The sequence below is a fragment of the Dipodomys spectabilis genome, unplaced genomic scaffold (assembly GCF_019054845.1).
Source record: "Dipodomys spectabilis isolate Male_0828 unplaced genomic scaffold, ASM1905484v1 ptg000696l, whole genome shotgun sequence".
NCBI lineage: Eukaryota > Metazoa > Chordata > Mammalia > Rodentia > Heteromyidae > Dipodomys > Dipodomys spectabilis.
Window position 1 is genome coordinate 255,175 of NW_024871373.1, and position 19,102 is coordinate 274,276.

Below are 19,102 nucleotides of genomic sequence, written 5' to 3' on the forward strand. Positions count from 1 at the left end.
AGTGCATGATAATACATTTGTGATGGCTTGTTAACACAAAGAAAGATTGGGGTAACCCATGTTCAAACTAATTCATTTTCCTCTCACACACAATAACATCTTTAAGTTGCTAGACACTGGGTGAGAAGTAGGTTCAGTTACAACTTGGTGAGAACCTTCTTTAGTGGGAGTAATGAGGATATATTTCTATGAAATGTACCTATAAGAGTTTTGACAAGTTCCCATAACAATGCTCAGAATATAATAATTTCTGACATCTGAGGAAAGAGAGGCTCCCAAAATATCTTGTCCTTGGCAACAATGAGCTTCTGGTTAAGACAAACGGTGTCACTATTGTGTGATTTGAAATAGGGGAAGGATTGTTTGAAACCCCAGTCTCTTCTTGCCTTTCTGTCATGAATTAGGAAAGTCAAAGCTCAAAAATAGTGGAGAGGGAGAGAGGAAGACAGAGAGGAAGAGAGAGAAAGAGAAAGAGAGAGACTGGGGTGATGTTTCCAAGACAGGGATAACAGAGAGAAACAGAAAGCAAGAGAAACTTAGGTATGAAATACAAAGCAAATATCTTCACTGATACCTTCCAAACCTACCCCAGGGCTCGGATATAAGTGATTGATGGTGATATAACAAAGGCTATATAACAGCAAGGTGTTTTGGGTTTTTCTCCAAATCCAGCAGGGGGGAATAAATAACACAAGAATATAAAAAGTAAAGAACATTTAATACCTACAAGTACAGCACAGGTGAAATAGATTTTAATGCCCAGCCAGGTAAATATAAATCCTAATACTAAAGGCATGTTTTACTTGTATTCTATGTACTGGATGTTTTTGTCTTTTAACAAAAATTTAAGAGACTAAGAGCCAGATTCAGAAGTCATGTATGAATTTTTAATCCAATATAATAATTATCATACTGACAATTTCAAAGAATTATATAATCATAATTACTACAAGGAGTGCTGTAGTGAACAAATTGGACATCATGAATTAAACATACAGGTAATGAGAGAGACGGTAATATTAGAAAGATTTTTTAAAATATCATTGACAAAATTAATATAAAACAGAAAACAAAGGGCTTTGATGAACTCATCAGTGTAGTGGAAAAAAGACATATGAAGAATCAGTGAGCTTAAAGCCTTTTCAATAGAGAGTTACCAAAATGAAATTGAGATAGAAAAAGGAATGAATTAAAAGAAATAGCACAGACATCTATCTGATAATTATTGAAGGTATAGCATATGTATAATGAATACCAGAGAAGCAATAATACAAAAGTTAGAAAAGCTGTTCAAATGATAGTAGTTGAAAATTAAACAAAATTTATATGAAATTCCAGAAGCTTACAGAAAACAAAGCAAAATGTTTAAAAAATCATATTTTAATGGCAGAATAACAACAGCAGAAATAAAAAAAGTCACCCACCACAAAGTGAGACCATAGACAGATGTTCATAGCAGCAGATCAAAAAGAAACAATCACTATGTGCATTTGGTCATATAAAATAATATTTAAAGATATAAACTCCAAGAAATGAAAATGAGATTTTTGTTGTTACTGCTGCTGTTTTTGTTGTCTTTTCCTTTATTCTTTCTTGGAGTTTATTTGTCATTAGAAGGATGGGAGGGGCACAGAAAAGGTGAGACAAAGGGAGAACAAATGCATCAGTGGTATTCATTAGACAGTATATAGAAAATGAACTGCCATTCAGTAGATGAATGGAACAAGAAAATGAGATATATGCAGAGTGCCAGTGGCTCATGCCTCTAATCCTAGCTACGCAGGAGGCTGAGATCTGAGGATCATGTTTCAAACCAGCCTGGGCAGAAAAGTCCTTGACACTCATATCTCCAATAAAGTACCAGAAAAACAAGACGTGGCAGTGTAGCTCAAGTGGTAGAACTCTAGCCTTGAGCTGAAGAGCCGAGGGACAGCACTCAGGCTCAGAGTTCAAGCCCCATGAACAACAACAAAAAGTAATACATACATACATATATATATATATATATATATATATATATATATATATATATATATATGAATGCTTTCCATCATAAAGAATGACATTGTCCCATTTGTAAGGAAATGGAAGGACATGGAAAAAAATCATACTAAGTGAAGTAAGCCATATCCAATGAAACATAGGTCCCATGGTTTTTGTGATGTGTAATAAGTAGTATACATCTAGAATAATATTAGCAGATAAGCAGAATAGCTCAATAGCTATGTTACATATGATCATATAAGACGATGCTAAGAAAAATGAATCCAAAGGTTCTGGGAAGATGGCGGAGGAGAAGCTGGAGGCTAAATAAGCTCTCAATAGAAAGCAGTTTTAGTGTTCCAGTGAACACTCCTAGGCCAGAGAATTACACCAAGTGTGCCATCACAGTACGGAGAGTTTGGCCAGAGAGAGAAAATCCAGACAAGGAGAGCACTTGCTGGCAGCTGTGGCTGCAGTTGTGGCAGTGGCAGCCTCGGCCATAACCAGCATACCTACAACACAGAGAGTCCAGGACAAAGGCACCAGGCGCAGCTGGCGAGCAGATACTTCTCAACGCCAGCAAGAACTGACAAGGAGCAGATATCTTTATCCTGCAGATAGCAGACCAGAGAGGACCCAGGAACCAACACTCTGGCAGCATGAGTATACCAGAGATCTCCATCTTTGATACTGACAAAGGCCTGGCTGAGCCACCAGCTCCAACTCAGGCCTTGGGAGAAAACCCAGGAGTCATTTAGCAGGTCACAGGACCCTAACCTGACCTGTCAGGCTCAACTCCACCCAGGAAAAAGTCATCCAGTCCAGGCAGAGTTAACTCTGCCCCTGAGGAGTGGCTTTCTTCACTAGGTAAACAGAGCCAGAGGCTGCCCCTCCCTACAGCAGCCAAAACAATCAATTAAAATTCAGTAAACCAAAACCCTGATAAATGCTCCAAGGTGGGCTCTGAGAGTGTCTCCGAAGGTAGCCCCTCAGGGAAAAGCTACTGTTTGCTGAAAGGCTTCAACTCTACCCAGAACCTATCCTCATCACAGCATCTCCAAACTAGAAGAAACAAGCTATCTCCCTCTTTTGTGATACTCAAAGCAGATCTCTTTCCCACTGAACTAGCCTGGGAGTACGATCTCAAAATCCTGGGTAAAGCAGAACATTTTTCTGCTTGCCCAAACAAACTGGCTTAAGTAACCAATCAAGCCACAGGAAAACCAAACACCACAAGCAGACCAGCATCCACCTACAGACTGGTTATGGACACAAGGGAGACAGAGGATCTTCCCATCCCCCTCAAAAAAAATCAAAGAACATTTTTTGTACATTATTTTTAATTTTAACTTTTAATGATTTTTGAAAACTTGTTTTCTATTTTTTATCTCATGCCTTTTATCTCTACTGACTTTTCATCCCTTTTTTCTTTCTTTCTTTCTCATTCTTTTCACTTCTTGCCCTCTTTCGTTCTTTTCTGCGTGATTTAATTGCTGTTCTGTTCATCCTCAAATATACCTGTCCTCGATTATTAGATCTTATCCTCCCTGTGTACACACTTATTCCAGAAATATATTACTCAATTCAAAACCTCTTGGACTTAAATTCTTTAATAGAAGTATTACCTCTTTATACACATGTAATGTTTTAAACTATTTTGAACTCTGGGCTTGGGTGCTGTCCCTCAGCTCTTCAGCTAAAGGCAAGGGCTCTACCTCTTGAGTCACAGTGCTACTTTCAGTTTTCTAGTGATTTATTGGAGATAAGAATCGCACAGACTTTCCTGCCTGGGTTGGCTTTGAACTGTGATCCTCCGATCTCAGCCTCCTGATTAGCTAGGATTACAAGTGTGAGCCACCGGCACCCAGCTAATATTTTAAACATTTTTAATTTTTAGATTTTCATGTCTCCTTTGTATCCCTCCCCTCCTCTCATCCCATCCTCATTCTTCTCTGAATGCTACATCTTCAAACTTGCACTGTTTAAGGGTTTAACTTTTTAATTTTAAATTTTTGTTTTTCCATTTTTTTCTTGTTTCCCCATTTTCTTTATCTTCTTTTTTTCTCTCTCTGCTATCATTCTTTCCAATCCATTTCCCTCTTTGAGATTAGGACTTGGTTAATTCCACTCTCCCCTCACCTTTCCACATCCCGCTAATCCTATTTTTCCCCACATTCTCCCTAAACATAATAACTTCTGGTTTGCCAAATTCTCCTTTGCTGTTCATAGCCCATTAATACATAGTTGTTTGATGTTGAATAGATTGTATGTCTTGATCAAGAATGTATCTGCAAACTTTTGACTGTGTAACTATGGACTTTGGTTGATGCTTGCCTTAAAATAGTGTTCTAGCACAAAACTAGTGTTAGTCTCATCCCAAATGGGAAGAACAAGCTGGAAAAAAGCATGAGAAAAATGACAAGTCTGGGTATCTCAAACTCCCATTCATGACAATCAGGGGACAGAACAGATAATGAATAATCCAGAGGAGAGTTCCCAAAAAGCTCTACAAACACTATAGGTAAACATGGTAAATGAAAAGATTGAAAACCTGCAAAGGTCTCAGTTTGAGTGGGATAGGGAGAGAGAGGAGACAAACCAAAGGTCAATACAGGAATCTCATAAGTGTGAGGAAACTACTCAAAGATTGATACAGGAATTGTGTGAGCAGATTGAGAACACTCAAAGAGAAATGAAGGAATTGCGGGAGCAGGCTGAAATCAGCCAAAGATATAGACAGGAATTGTGTGAGCTGGCTGAGAGCAGACAAAGAGAAAGTCAGGAATGGCGTGAACAAGCTGAGAACACTCAAAGAGAACTACAGAAATTGCGAGAACGTGAGGAAGCTAATAAAGAGTTAATACAGGAATTGAGAGAGTGGGATGAGAATAGACAAAGATCAATAGAGGCATTGATGGAATCCATAAACAGAAAGCTGAAAGAAGTCAGGGATACCACAAAGGGAATGCTGAGTGGAGCCCAATAGAAGGATTGGCAATCCAAGGAATCCATAACCAATCTATTAAGTGATTTGAGAATAAACACAGAACACCAAATTAAGAAAGTAAAGAAGTTCATACAAGATCTAAAACAAAGCTCCAACAAAGAATTTGAAGTCATTAAAGCTGACCAATTAGAAGGAAAAGAAATAAAAAACAAAGTAGAAAGTCTTGTCAGTAGGTTAGACCATGCAGAAGATAGAATCTTGAGGATTGAAGACAGCCTACATATTGTAGAGAAAGAACATAAAAACATCTAAGACAAATCCAAGAAACATGATAGATCTATTCAACATCTGGTTTGAGTTCCATATATTTTATGTAATTATATTTAAAATATATTTTTATTTTTGTACTTGTGAATAAAATGTGTTGGTTCTAAGCTCCTTGCAGATGGCTGGTTCTTATCAATTGTAGTGCAATTAAAGCTTGACTTATCAGAGCACACTAAAGTGAACAATAGATTATACCACAAACTAGTAAAATCATAATGGAAGCTCAGATATTAAGTGTTGGTTTCTGAAAGATGCAGCATATGAAATCATCTTTCTCATTGGTTCAGGACCTGTTTGTGTTGGAAGCTGCTGAATTAAATAAGTAACATGTAAGTACACTGAGATTAGACATAACTAACTGCAGCTTATTGCATAAACACACTGAAAACTAATTTTGGAGTATATTTTTCTAGTTAATAGCCAAGTTTCACCTAATAAACATAATTGAGGATCAGCCAATCATAGGCAGCCAGTTGAATATTCTGCAAATAAGCAAATGTTTACTATAGCCAATAAGATTTTTTCTTCTGTTTGACGCTCCAAAATTCACTAATGACATTGCTAAGTGGAGTTTTCCCAAATTCTATTGATTATGAGTTCTGTTTAGTGTGTGCTTACCAATTCACGAATCATTCTTTATTCAAATAAACCAGTAAATTTAATTTATCAAAGTTTTGGTTTTAAAAGATTATGTTATTCTGTCAGTTGTGGGGCCTGAATTCTGGGCCTGGACTCTGTTCCTCACCTGTTCAAATCACAGCAAGTGCTCTACCACTTGAGCCATGGCACCACTTCTGGCTTTTACTCCTTATGTGGTGCTGAGGAATTGAACCCAGGGCCTTGTGCATGGAAGGAAAGCACTCTACCACTGAGCCACCTTCCCAGCCCCTAAAGGATCAAAATTTATATGCTATGGCTGAGACAGATCTGAGGTCATAACTATAATTGGGGCTGGTTTGATTAGACATAGGTTTTGAGTGGCTACATGCACACAGGGATTATGTCCATTATAATACTTTAAGAACTTTCTCAAGTATCTTACTGATGTTATCTCATATTCAAATATTTACAAGTTGGTCTAGTACATATGTATGTCTGTGGTTAATTAAATTTTTAAAAAGTATATATTGTTTTACACATTACACAGAAAATAATGTTACAGAATAGAGCTTTAGCTGGATTATTAGTATTTTTCTTATTTAAGATAATTACAATACTGCTTTGAGTGATGAAATTAGCTGTTCTATTTGGAATGCTAAAAATGTCAGCAATAATACCAAAATATTATTTTAGTTTTATATTTTCATGTTATACATCCTTTAAAAAAATCCCCTACACCTTATAATCAATCCCAAAGAAGATTGGAAGAAAGTAATTAATCTTTAATGTAACCACCTTCAATATAAGCAATGTTACTCTAATTAAGTATTTTCCACTTCTGCAGAAATGGAGAAAATAGTGTATTGGGCCTGAGAATTTGATCAAAAGAATAGATTAAGTTAATTGTGCTAAAAAGAAAATAAAACATCTCTGAGAGATATAACTAACTCAACTGTCTTTTATTGGATCTGGAAAATAAAGCTTTAGAAGTAAGAAAAAACAAAACTAAAAGCTAAATCTAGAATCACTATCCTTTTTGGATACTTGCAGTTCAAATTATGGAGATTAGATTGAATCACATTTGTATTTAGCTGTTTGTTCCACTTTCCAATTAATGCATAAAATTTATATAAGTCGTTTTTAACAATAAGGCACACTTATTATATTTACACCATTAGTGTTTCCTTAAACTCATGAAAATTATATTCTCTAGTAACATGTTATTTCTGTTTTATTTTTCTAGTATACTCATTAAAAGCTATTTTCAAAGTTATCTTTACTTTAATCTTTATTGAGTTATATTTTAAAAAAAGTGAAATGGAAATGGCACTGAGTTCACACTACTAATTACATTTTCTTTCACTCTGATTATGCTTGTTGATAACTTCCACTTAATTTTAACTCATAGCAAATGGTTTCTATAAAATAAAATAAAAGGCAACATATTGTCTCAGTGGTTCAAGGTAGAAAATTAAGAAGAGAAACACATGAAGGATTTTTTTTCCATTTAAGAAATCAAGTGAGGGGCTGGGAAGGTGGCTCAGTGTTAGAGCACTTGCCTTGCATGCTCGAGGCCCTGAGTTCGATTCCTCAGCACCACATAAGCAAAAAGAAAAAAGCCGGAACTGGCGCTGTGCCTCAAGTGGTAGTAGCCTTGAGCTGAAGAGCTAAGGGACAGCGCCCAGGCCCAGATTTCAGGCCCCACGACTGTACCCGCCCCCCCAAAAAAAGAAATCAAACGATATATATAAGCATATATACATATATATCTGTATTTCCTAAAAAATATAGGTAGCATTGTGTGTGTGTGGGGGGGGGGGGGTGGCAGTCCTGAGGCTTGAAACTAGGACCTTCATCTCTTGATTGGCTTTTTTTCCATCAAGGCTGGTACTCTGCCACTTGATCTATAGCTCTACTCCCAGATGTTTTTATTGTTAATTAGAGATAACAGTTTTCTGCCTGTGGTGGCTGATTCAGGAACATGAATATTTTGAATCCTGGTGTAAAAAATGTGTGTGCAGATAGCTCTACTATAAGGCTGACTTACCTTTCTTCAGGTGTATATGTAGGTTTTCTTGTGTGGAAATCCCACACTGATTTCTATTGTGGCTACAGATTAACTTAATTTCCAGCATTGTGTAGGGTATCTTTCCCCACCTCCTTGCCAGTATTTGTGTTTTCTTTGATAATAGGCATTCTGATTATGCACAGAAGGAACTTCAACATAGATTTGATTTGCGTTTCCTTGATTACTAAGGATGTTGAATATTTTTCATGTATTCCTTAGACACCTATATCTGTTTTGAGACCTATCTAGTCTATTCACGTGCCTACTTATTAATAAGATTATTTGTTCTTTGGGTGTTTCATTTTTGTCTATACATTTTAGATGTTAGTATTTCTTCTGTTACTCGAAAAGCAGGAGTTTATTTTACCTTTTCTTACCAAAAGATTCCTTGAAAGATTCAAATTAATCAAAGATTGATTTAAAAATGAGCTGAAGGATTTGTTTCACAGAGTAGAGTATCTGCCAATAAGTACAAGTTCTGAATTCAAACTTCACTGTCTACAAAATGAGACATGTTTTAATATTTTAAATCAATAAAAGCTAATCAGCTACATTTTCTAAAAAAAGTAATTCTAAATATTTCTCTATTCATGGTAAAACTATTGCAAATTTTAGCACAAAGAATTATTGGTTCTATTTATTACTTTGGTAATCATTCAATCTAGCCAAATTTTAAAAAATGCTATTTTCAAAAGGTGCTGGTGGATTAGATCTGTAAACCTACAACTCAGAAAGCTGAGATCTGCAGTTCAAAGTCAGCCTTGGCAGGAAACTCTGTAAGACTTACTTCCAAATGAACCAGAAAACTAGAAGTGGTGCTATGGCTCAAGTGGTAGAGTGCTCTCCTTGAGCTGAATAGCTGAGGGACTGCCCCCAAGCCAAAAGTTCAAGCCTAACGACCAACAACAACAACAACAAAAAACAACAACAAATAAAAACACAGTTTTGTATAAAGAGGAAGAATCTCCAAGTTTTTATTCAAGTTTTTAATGTTTTTGGCAACTGTTTTCCTTGAGTAGAAATGGACAGCTTATATTTCTCATTATGATAAACTTGAAACTATGTGGATGCTTTTCTCCCATGCTACTATGTGGTTGCTTTTCTCCCATTTATAGTATCATTCATCTAACATTATTAAGATGAAAAATACATAAAGGACAAGACATTATTTGGCAAAATTGGCCAGATGAAATGACTATAGCATTTTAGTACTTTGGCAAAGAAGCTGTGATTTTCCTTCCTACCCTAGGATTGGAACAACGAAAGAAAAATTGTCTTGATTTTTCCAAATAAGTGAGAAAGGCAGCTCATATTCAAATAATTAGAAGATAGTGAAAAGAAAGTTCAGGATGCATAATATGTTTAATTTTGAACTTTCCTCACAAGAAACTTCCAAGAAACTTAGCAAACATTGGTTATAGATATATCAAAGGGCCAACTGCAAGTGCCTCACACCTATGGTTTGCAACTCAGAAGGATGAGATGTGGAATTGAGATTGGAGCCAGCCTGGAAAAGCAATAATTGCATGGATGATGCACCCTGCTCTTAGATAATATGTCTTTTCCTCTGATCCTCCAATGTGAAGCTGTCTCCCCACCTGACCATCCTTCTGATTTATTGACATTGTCATTGTGATTTCTGGTTTTCTCCTTCAACATGAAATGTGCATGGAGGCAGACCATTCACAGTTGTATTCACATCTGTTTCTCCAGTTGCCAACAACAGTGCCTGGTCCTTAGTGCTTAGGAGTCTTGTGTGGAGATGAGTCTGCTGTGCTCATGAAATCTCAGAGTTCAATCAGGAAATCTCATCAAGCTGTGATTTTCTGGTCAATCATCATTTCTTCTAATTATTTTTTCCTCTCTGTGTATCTAAGTCCACCTAAGGGTGAGATCAGCGCCTGACATCTATTGGTGGTGATGGCAAAGGTGGCTGTGACATCATAGAATTTTATTGTGAAGCTACAGGAAGACCTGATAACTGAAGCACCCAAATTGGTAGGCTCCCACGCCTTGGAATACATTCCACAGCTCTGCAATCAAACATCATTCACTCTACTGGGCTCAGAATCAGCATATGTTTCCCTTTCCTACTTAAAATAAAGAAAAATTAGACACATGCCCTTTTTGATATGTTGTTGAATTATTGAAATGTCCCTACAACAAAAAATAAAATAAAATACCATTAGTGGCATGTAAATGCAGGGCATGGAAAAAAAGAAACAATCATAAATGCTCCTAGGGAAAAGATAAAACATGGCAACTGCTACAAAATCTTGTTCTTAAACCCAGGACTGGTGGCTCAAACCAGTAATCCTCGTATAATATAAGCTAATGAAACTTTTCTTTTTGTGCCAGTCCAAGGGCTTGAACTGGCGGCCTGGGCTCTGCGTTCTTTAGCTCAAGGCTAGCACTTTACTACTTGAATCATAGCAACACTTCTAGTATAATTGGTAGTGTAGTGTAGATAAGAATTTAACAGAATTTTTTTTTTTACCTATGTTGGCTTCAAACTGTGATCCTCTATGTCAGCCTCCTGTGTAGGATTACAAGCATGAGCCACCAGCACCCAGGTAAAAGTTACGTTTGTAAGATATTAAAACTTATTTATAGAAAAAGCAACATAAACAAATGAAACATTAGAACAATAAAACTGAAAAAAGTTTTATGAAAGGTATAAAAAGACTAACACTGAAGTCCCATGTTCAAGATTCAGGTCCACCACAAAATAAAAATGTGTAGATGATGAGAATGAATAGCCTGTGACAGAGTTTTAAATTAATCAATCTGTTTTTATTAGAGTTCTTGATTATAGTCATTCTATTTGGGGTGAGGTGGTAGCTCAATGTTTTGATTTCTTTTATAACTAGAGAGGTTATTTCTTCATGTGTCTATTGGCCATCCTTCTTTCCTCTTCACAAAAGTTTCTCTTTAAGTCTTTAGCCCACTTATTAATTGGACAGTTGAATTCTTTTCAGTATTTGTTGTTGGGGGATTTAATTTTTTGAGCTCCAGGTTTATTTTAGATATGAGACCCTTGTCCGTTGTATGGTTATGAAGATATTCTCCCAATCTGCGGGCTTTCTATTGATCTTGCTATGTCTTTTGACATGCAGAAGCTCTTCAATTTCAGGCAATCTCATTGGTCCAAACTTTCTTTGATTTGTTGTGTTTCTGGGTCTCTATTAAGAAAATTACAGCCTGTGCCAAGGAGACCTAGGGTTTCTCCTATTCTGTCCTGTAATGTTTGCAGAGTGTCTGCTTTAAATCTGAGGTCTTTGATTCCATTTAGATAGATTCTGGTACAGGGAGATATATAAGGATCTAGCTATAGTTTTCTTTTTTCATTTTTTTATTTATTTTTTATTGTGAAAATACAGTACAGAGGGGTTAGAATTAGATGGGCAAGATAATGAGTACATTTCTTATCAAGCATTGTAGCCTCCTCCTTTGTTTCCCCTTCCCATCCCTTCCCAGCCTCCCCCTGCCCCACAACCAATCCTCACCCCCACGCCCACCAAATTTGGAAAGTTCATTTTCGACATGACAACTTGTGCTTCTCATTGTTGCAACGGGTCCACTGTATCCTTATTTAAATGACTTGATTTTCCGCTTCCCTTCCACAAATTATACCAACATCAAATACAGTGAAAGCAGGGGTTATACTGTGGGGGAGAGACATACAAAGCAACAAAGAAATCAGCTTATAAATGCGTTAGAAACAAATGCATGACAGAAAAAAAAAACATTTGAATACATACCTTAGGGTTCATTTTCCTAACATCACATTATCTGACCTTTTCTGCTTGACTCATACATATACTAGATATTGAAAATAAGGGAAACCATGGGACCTATGTTTCTTTGGGCCTGGCTTACTTCACTTAATATAATTTTTCCCAAGCCTTTCCATTTCCTAACAAATGGGGCAATGTCATTCTTTCTGATGGAGGCATAGAATTCCATTGTGTATATATACCACATTTTCTTGATCCATTCATCTACTGAGGGGCATCTGGGTTGGTTCCACATCTTAGCTATAGTAAATAATGCTGCAATAACATAGTTGTGCTGGTAGCTTTAGTGTGGTCTTGTTTGTAAACATTTGGGTAAATGTCCAAAAGTGGGATTGCTGGGATTGATTAGTTGGTTTCTTAAGTCAGTTTGTTTGAACAGGCAGAAAAATGCTCTGCTTTACCCAGGATTTTGTGATCTTCCTCCCAGGTTAGTTCAATGGGAGGGAGTTCTGCTTTTAGTATCGCAAAACAGGGAGATGGCATTTTCCTCAAATTTAGAGAAGCTGTGATGAGGCGAGGTTCTTGGTAGAGTTGAGGCATTTCAGCAAACAGTAGCTTTTCCCAGGGGCTAGTTTGTGAGAAACTCACAGAGCCCAGCCTGGCACCAGTCTCAGGGTTTATGTTTACTGAATTACAATTGATTGTCAAGGCTGCTAAAGGTAGGGGCAGCCTCTGGCTCTGATTACCTAGTGAAGAAAGCCACTCCTGGTCCCGAGTTGGGTGACTCTTCCCTGGGTGGAGCTGAGTGTGGCAGATCAGGTTATGTTCTTGTGACCTGCTAAGTGACTCTAGTTTTCTTCCAAGGACTGAGTTGGAGCTAGCAGCTACACCAAGCTTTGTCAGTATCCAAAATAGGGATCTCCGGTATTGAGGGGGGAAGGGGTGGCTTTCCCTCTTCTGCTCCCTGAGAAGGAGTGAGGACGTTAGGCTTCTACTCATGCCGAGTCTTGATTCCTGTGTCGTCTCTGGTCTGCAAACTGCTGGATGAAGATATTTGCTCCTTGTCGGTTCTTGCTGGTGTTGTGTAGAATCCGCTTGCCCACCTCATCCGGCTCCTTTGTCCCGGTATCTCTGTTTTGCAGGTATGGCGGCTACGGCCGCGGTCACCACCGCTGCCACTGCAGCAGTGGCTGCTGGCATATGCTCAGATCTGTCTCCTGACCTGGATTTTTCCTCTCTGGCCTAACTCTCTGTCCTGTGATGGCACACTTGGTGTGATTCTCTGGCTTAGGACTGTTCACTGGAACTCTAAAACTGCTTTCTATGTGAGAGCTTGTTTAGCCTCCAGCTTCTCCTCTACCATCTTCCCTAGTTCCCCCTAATTTTCTACAACTGATTAAACAATTTTGCCAGCACCATTTACTGTCTTTCTTCCATTCTATTTTTTTAGCTCCCTTATTGAAGCTTTGATGGCTATAGGCCTGTGGGTTCATTTATGGGCTTTAAATTCTCTTCCATTGGTCCTGAGGTCTGTTCTTGTGCCAGTAACACGCTGTTTTGATCACTATTGCTTTGTAGTAGAGTTTGAAATTTGATCTTGATATTCCTCTAGCACTGTTCTTTCTGTTGAGGATTGTTTTTCCTGTTCGGGTCTTTTATTGTTCCATATGAAGTTTTGGATTGCCTCTTCTATTTCCTTGAATAATGACGTTGGTATATTGATAGGTATCACATTGAATTTGTAAATAGCCTTGGGAAGTATTGCCATTTTCACAATGTTGATCCTCCAAATCCAGAAGCATGAGATGTTTTGCCAATTTCTAAGTTCTCTTTTGATATTGTTTTTCAGGTTTTTGAAGTTTTCATCATAGAGGTCTTTCACTGCTTTGGTTACATTAATTCCAAGGTATTTTATTTTTTGTGGGGCTATTACAAATGGAGTTGCTTTCCTGATAACAACAGATGGTGGAGGGGATGTGGAGAGAAGTAAGACCTTCTGCATTATTGGTGAGATTGTAAACTTGTTCAACCACGTTGGAAAGTAGTATGGAGGCTCCTCAAATCCTCTACATAGAGCTCCCCCATGACCCAGCAATTCCACTTTTGGGCATTTACCAAATGATCACAAACAAGTCCATACTAAAGCTACCAGCACAACTATGTTTACTGCAGCATTATTTACCATAGGTAAGATATGGAGCCAACCCATATGCCCCTCAGTAGATGAATGGAACAAGAAAATGTAGTATATATACACTATGGAATTCTATGCCTCCATTAGAAAGAATGAAATTGCCCCATTTTTTAGGAAATGGAAAGACTTGGAAAAAATTCTATAAAGTGAAGTAATCCAGGCCCAAAGAAACATAGGCCCCATGGTTTCCCTTATTTGCAAAAAATAGTATATGTTTGAGAGAAAAAGAAAAAGCCAGATAAGTTGATGTTAGGTGAAATGAATCCCAAGATAAGGATTCAAATGTTTTTTCTTTCTTGTGATTGTTTCTAACATATTTACAAGATGATTTTTTGTTGCTTTGTATGTCTCTCCTCCACAGTATAAGCCCTGTTTTTACTGTATTTGGTGTTGGTATAATTTGTTGAGGGGAAGGGAAAGAACAAATCATTTAAATAGGGATAAAAGTGGATTCATTTCAACAATGAGATGTACAAGTCGTTATGTAGAAAAACGAACTTTACAACTTTGCGGGGATGAGGAGGTAGGGAAGTGGTGGGGGGTGCGGGTGGGGGAGATGGGAAGGGATAGAAGGGGAAACAAAGGAGTAGGCAAAAATGCTTGATAAGAAATGGACTCAATATCTTGCCCATGTAAATGTAACCACTCTGCATTGTATTTTCACAATTAAAAAAATGATACAACAATAAAAATGATGAATTAGTCTATCACTGGTGGATTACATATGTTGTATTAGCTACATAGGGATTTAAAATCATAAAATACCATTTAAAGGCAAGCCCAAGCAAGAAAGTCCATGGGGCATTTTTCTGTGTGTGCTAGTCATGGGTGTTGAATATGTTCTAGTTTATTCTAGGCTGGAGTTCTATCACTCTCCTCTCAGCTTCTAGGAGGGAAACATACCAGCAAATTGGGGATAAAGGGTCTCATGGAATTTCCTGTTCAGGCTGGCTTTTAACTGTGATCCTCAGATTTCAACTTTCTGGGTCATTCTGTGTTTTCCATGATACTCTTATCTCCAATGAAACACCAAAAAGAAGAAAAAACACCTGGAGGTTGAGCTCTGGCTCCAATGGCAGAAATGAGACAATGATTTCTGGCAGAGCACCCAAACCTTGAGATCAAGCTCCAGGACCAGCACACACAAGTATAAAATAAATATATACAAAGAAAGGTAGAAGAAGAAAAGAAAGAGCCTATTGCAGAGGTTAAAATGAGCAAAACCGAGATAGTTCACACCTATTATTGTACTTACTCAGGAGTCTGACATCTGAGAATCAGTGTTCAAGGCCAGCCCTGGCATGAAAGTCTATGGACTCATCTCTAATTAGCCAATTAGAGTAAAAAAAAGCCACAAATTGGGCTGTGGCTCACATATTAGAGTGCTACTTTTAAAAAAGTACTGGGACAAAATCTAGGCTCTGATTTATAGCCCCAAGCCCAGCATACATATGTAAGTTAAAAAATAGAAATAAAAAATGTGTAAGAAAATCCAATTAAATTTTCATAATGAGCCATGAGCTAGATGAAATCTGAGAGCTATGATCTCTCATCATCTAATCACCAGAAAAACAAACAAGAAAACAACAAAAGTGAAGCTGTGATTGGAGTTGTAAAGCACCAGCGTTGACTGAAAAATCTGTGAAATAGTGCCTTGCTCAGAGATCCAGGCTAAGTATCACAAAAAATGGTAATAAGAAGAGAACCTGGGGCTGGTGACTTATGACTGTAATTCTATCACCTCAAGAGGCAGAGTTATGGGATCCAGTGTAAAGGACGACCCTAGCAGGAATGTCCAGAAGACAGTTGTAGCCCCATCCTGGGGCTAAAACTTTCCTACTCCTAGATTTTTGGCAATTAATTGGAGGTAAGTATCTTAGACTTTCCTGCCTAGACTGACTTTGAACCATGATGGTCCAATTTCAGCCTCCTGAATCAGGCCAAGCCTTGCATGAGTTCTAGCTCCAAGACCAGTACACACAAAAAGAATGAAATTAATGTAAAGAAGGGTAGAAGAAGGGAAAATCCAATAACTGAAGCTTCAATGATCCAATCAGCCAATCATGAGCCAATTGGTGGCTCATAACTGTAATTCTAGTTACTCAGGAGGCTAAAAGCTGAGGATTTTGTTCAAAGGCCAGACAAAGTAGGAAAGTCCATAAGACTTGTGTGTGTGTGTGTGTGTGTGTGTGTGTGTGTGTGTGTGTGCACCCGCGCGCATGTGAATGTATATATGTATGTCTGTGTGAGAGTCCTGTTGCTTGAACTTGTACTATTTTGCTCAAGGCTCTATTAATCTCAACATTTTACTTGTTATAATTGGAAATAGCATGGACTGTCCTGCCCAGGCTGGTAAAAACTTTGATCCTCAGATTTCAACATCATGAATCTGGTCTGGCTCTGCCTGATACTCATTTCTCAACAACAGAGGTGAAAAAAAACCTAGAGTTGAGCTGTGGTTCACCTGGTAGAACTGGGAAAATTTTCTGAGACAGCACTGAGGCTATGAGTTCAAGCCGCAGGACAAAGAAAGAAGAGGTAAAAGGAGGATAGAAGTACAAAAGGAAGAGTCAGTGAGAGAGATTGAAATGAATCAAACATTGGTTGCTCACACATACAAGTTACTCAACAGGATAAAATCTAAAGATTACTGTTCATGGCCAGCCCAGGCAGGAGAGTCCATGAGACACATATGTCTAATTTGCCACTAAAAATAAGCTACAAGCTGTAATTTGACTCATGCAGTTGAGTGCTATTCTCAAACAGAAAGCTTGGAACAGCACCTAAGCCCTAAGTTGATGTCCTAGGCACACATTTCTAAAACAAAAAAGCACAAACTAAAACCGATGGGAAAAGAGAAAACTAAAGTTTCAAAATGAGCATGGGATTTGGGTTATATGTGTATTCCTAGTTAATCAAGGTTAAAAGCTAGACTGGGCAGCAAAGTACAAGAATCTCTAATCCCCAACTACCCAGTTTAGATCTGATTGTAGTTGTAAAGCACTGTGTTTGGAGAAAAAGCTAAAAAAAGCTGTTAGCTGACCCAGAGATCAATGCCTAGTGCTAAAAAAATTGTAGGAGAAAAGAAGAAAGGCCAATTGTAAATTTAAACATAAGCCTGGTGCTTGTTGATCATGTCTGTAGTCCTACTCAGGAGGCAGCAATCTGAGGATCAAATTTCAAGGCCTGGCCAAGAAGCAAAGTCCAGGAGACTTTGTGTGTATGTGTTAATGTTTGTGTGTGATTGTTTGTATGTGTGATGTGTGTGTTTCTGTACTTTCCTTTGCCTAGTGCTTAAGCATTCCAAGCTTTTTGGTGGTGAATTGGAAATAGGAATATCATGGACTTTCCTGCCCAGGCTGGCTGTGAAACATGCTCCTCAGATTTCAGCCACCTGATTTAGCTGGAAGTTGAGCTATGGGTTAAGTGGCAGAACTGGGCAAATATTTTCTGGGACTGCACGCAGACCCTGAGTTCAAGCCTCAGGACATGCAATGAAGAAATAAAGGAGAGTAAAAGTAACATAGGAAGAGCAAGTGACAAAGGCTTAAAAGAATCAAGAATTAGTGGCTCATACATGTTCTACAAGAGGCTGAAATCTGAGGATGATGGTTCATGGCTAGCCCAGGCAGGAGAGTCCATAAAATGCTTGTCTGTAATTAATCACCCCACCCAAAAAAGGGCAAAAAAGTTATGGTGTGTCTCATGTAATAGAAGATAGCCTTGAATAAAAACTTCTGGGACAGAATATGAGCCCCAATTTGTACAACCATGAAAAGGACACACATGCAAAAAATAAAAAGTAAACAAAAGAAGGTACTAGCAAGCACATATTAAAGTTTTTAAATGACACAAGGGTTGTTGGTCCTGTGTATAATCCTAACTACACAAGAGGCTGACATCTGAGGATTGTGGTATCAAGTCAGCCTGGAAAGGAATGTTCTTGAGACGCTTATCCCAGCTACCTAGCAAAAAGTCCTGAGCTGGGGCTGAGATGGGAAAGCAGCAGCCTTTAGTTAAAAAGCTAAGATGGATGATTTCTTTGTTGCTTTGTATGTCCCTCTCCCATGATATAACCCCTGCTTTCATTGTATTTGATGTTGGTATAATTTTTGGAAGGGAAAGGCAAAAACAAACCGTTTACATAGGGATACAGGTGGACCCATTGCAACAATGAGATTTACAAGTCATCATGTCAAAAAACGAACTTTACAACTTTGGCAGGGCGGGTGGGGGGGAGATGGGAAGGGATGGGTAGAGGAAACAAAGGAGGAGGCAACAATGTTTAATAAGAAATGTACTCATTATCTTGCGCATGTAATTGTAACGCCTCTCTACGGTATTTTCACAATAAATTTTTTAAATATAAGCTAAGTAACAGTCCCCAGAGCCAGGGTCAAGCTGCAGGACCACAAATAAAACAAAATCAACACAAAGGAGAATGAAAAAAGACAGACTGAAATCTGAGTATCCACAGTTCAAAGCTAATGCAAGAAAATCCATGAGATATTCTGATTGTGTATGTGTGTGTGTGTGTGTCTGTGTGTGTGTGTGTGTGTGCATCTGTGTACCATCCTGTGGCTTCTGTGTGCCATCCTTGAACTTGTGCTGGTTTGTTCAAGGATAGAGATCTACCACTTCCAGCTTTTCAGTGGTTAATTGGAGGTCATAGTCTCATGGACTTTCCTTACCGGGCTGGCTTGATTTATGCTAGGCTATGCCTCAGACTCTAACCTCCAATTAATTGTCAAAAAGAAAAAAATACCTGGGAATTGAGTTATGGCTCAAGTGGCAGAATTGGGTAATCATTTTCTGGGACAACAACCAAGCCCTGAGTTCAAGCCCCAGGAAAATCACAGAAGAATTAAAGAAAAGAAGTGTAGCAGTGCAGAAGGAATATCCAATGACAGATTTAAAATAAATCAAGCATTGGCAGCTTACCAATGTTCTATCAGCTACTCAGGAAGATGAAATCTGAGGATGACAGTTGAAGGCCAGCCCAAGTAGGAAAGTCCATGAGACATTTATGTCTCATTTGAAACCAAAAATATGCCACTAGCTGTGTCCTGACACATGTGGTAGAGTGCTAGTCTTAAACAGAAAGCTCTGGGACAGCCTGCAGGCCTTGGTGCTGAGTTCACAGCACAGGCACTTACAAAAAGAAAGAAAAAGATCACACATTGTAAAAGATGGGAGAAAAAGAAAATTATAGTTTCAAAATGAGCCATGGGATGTTGGTTTATGCA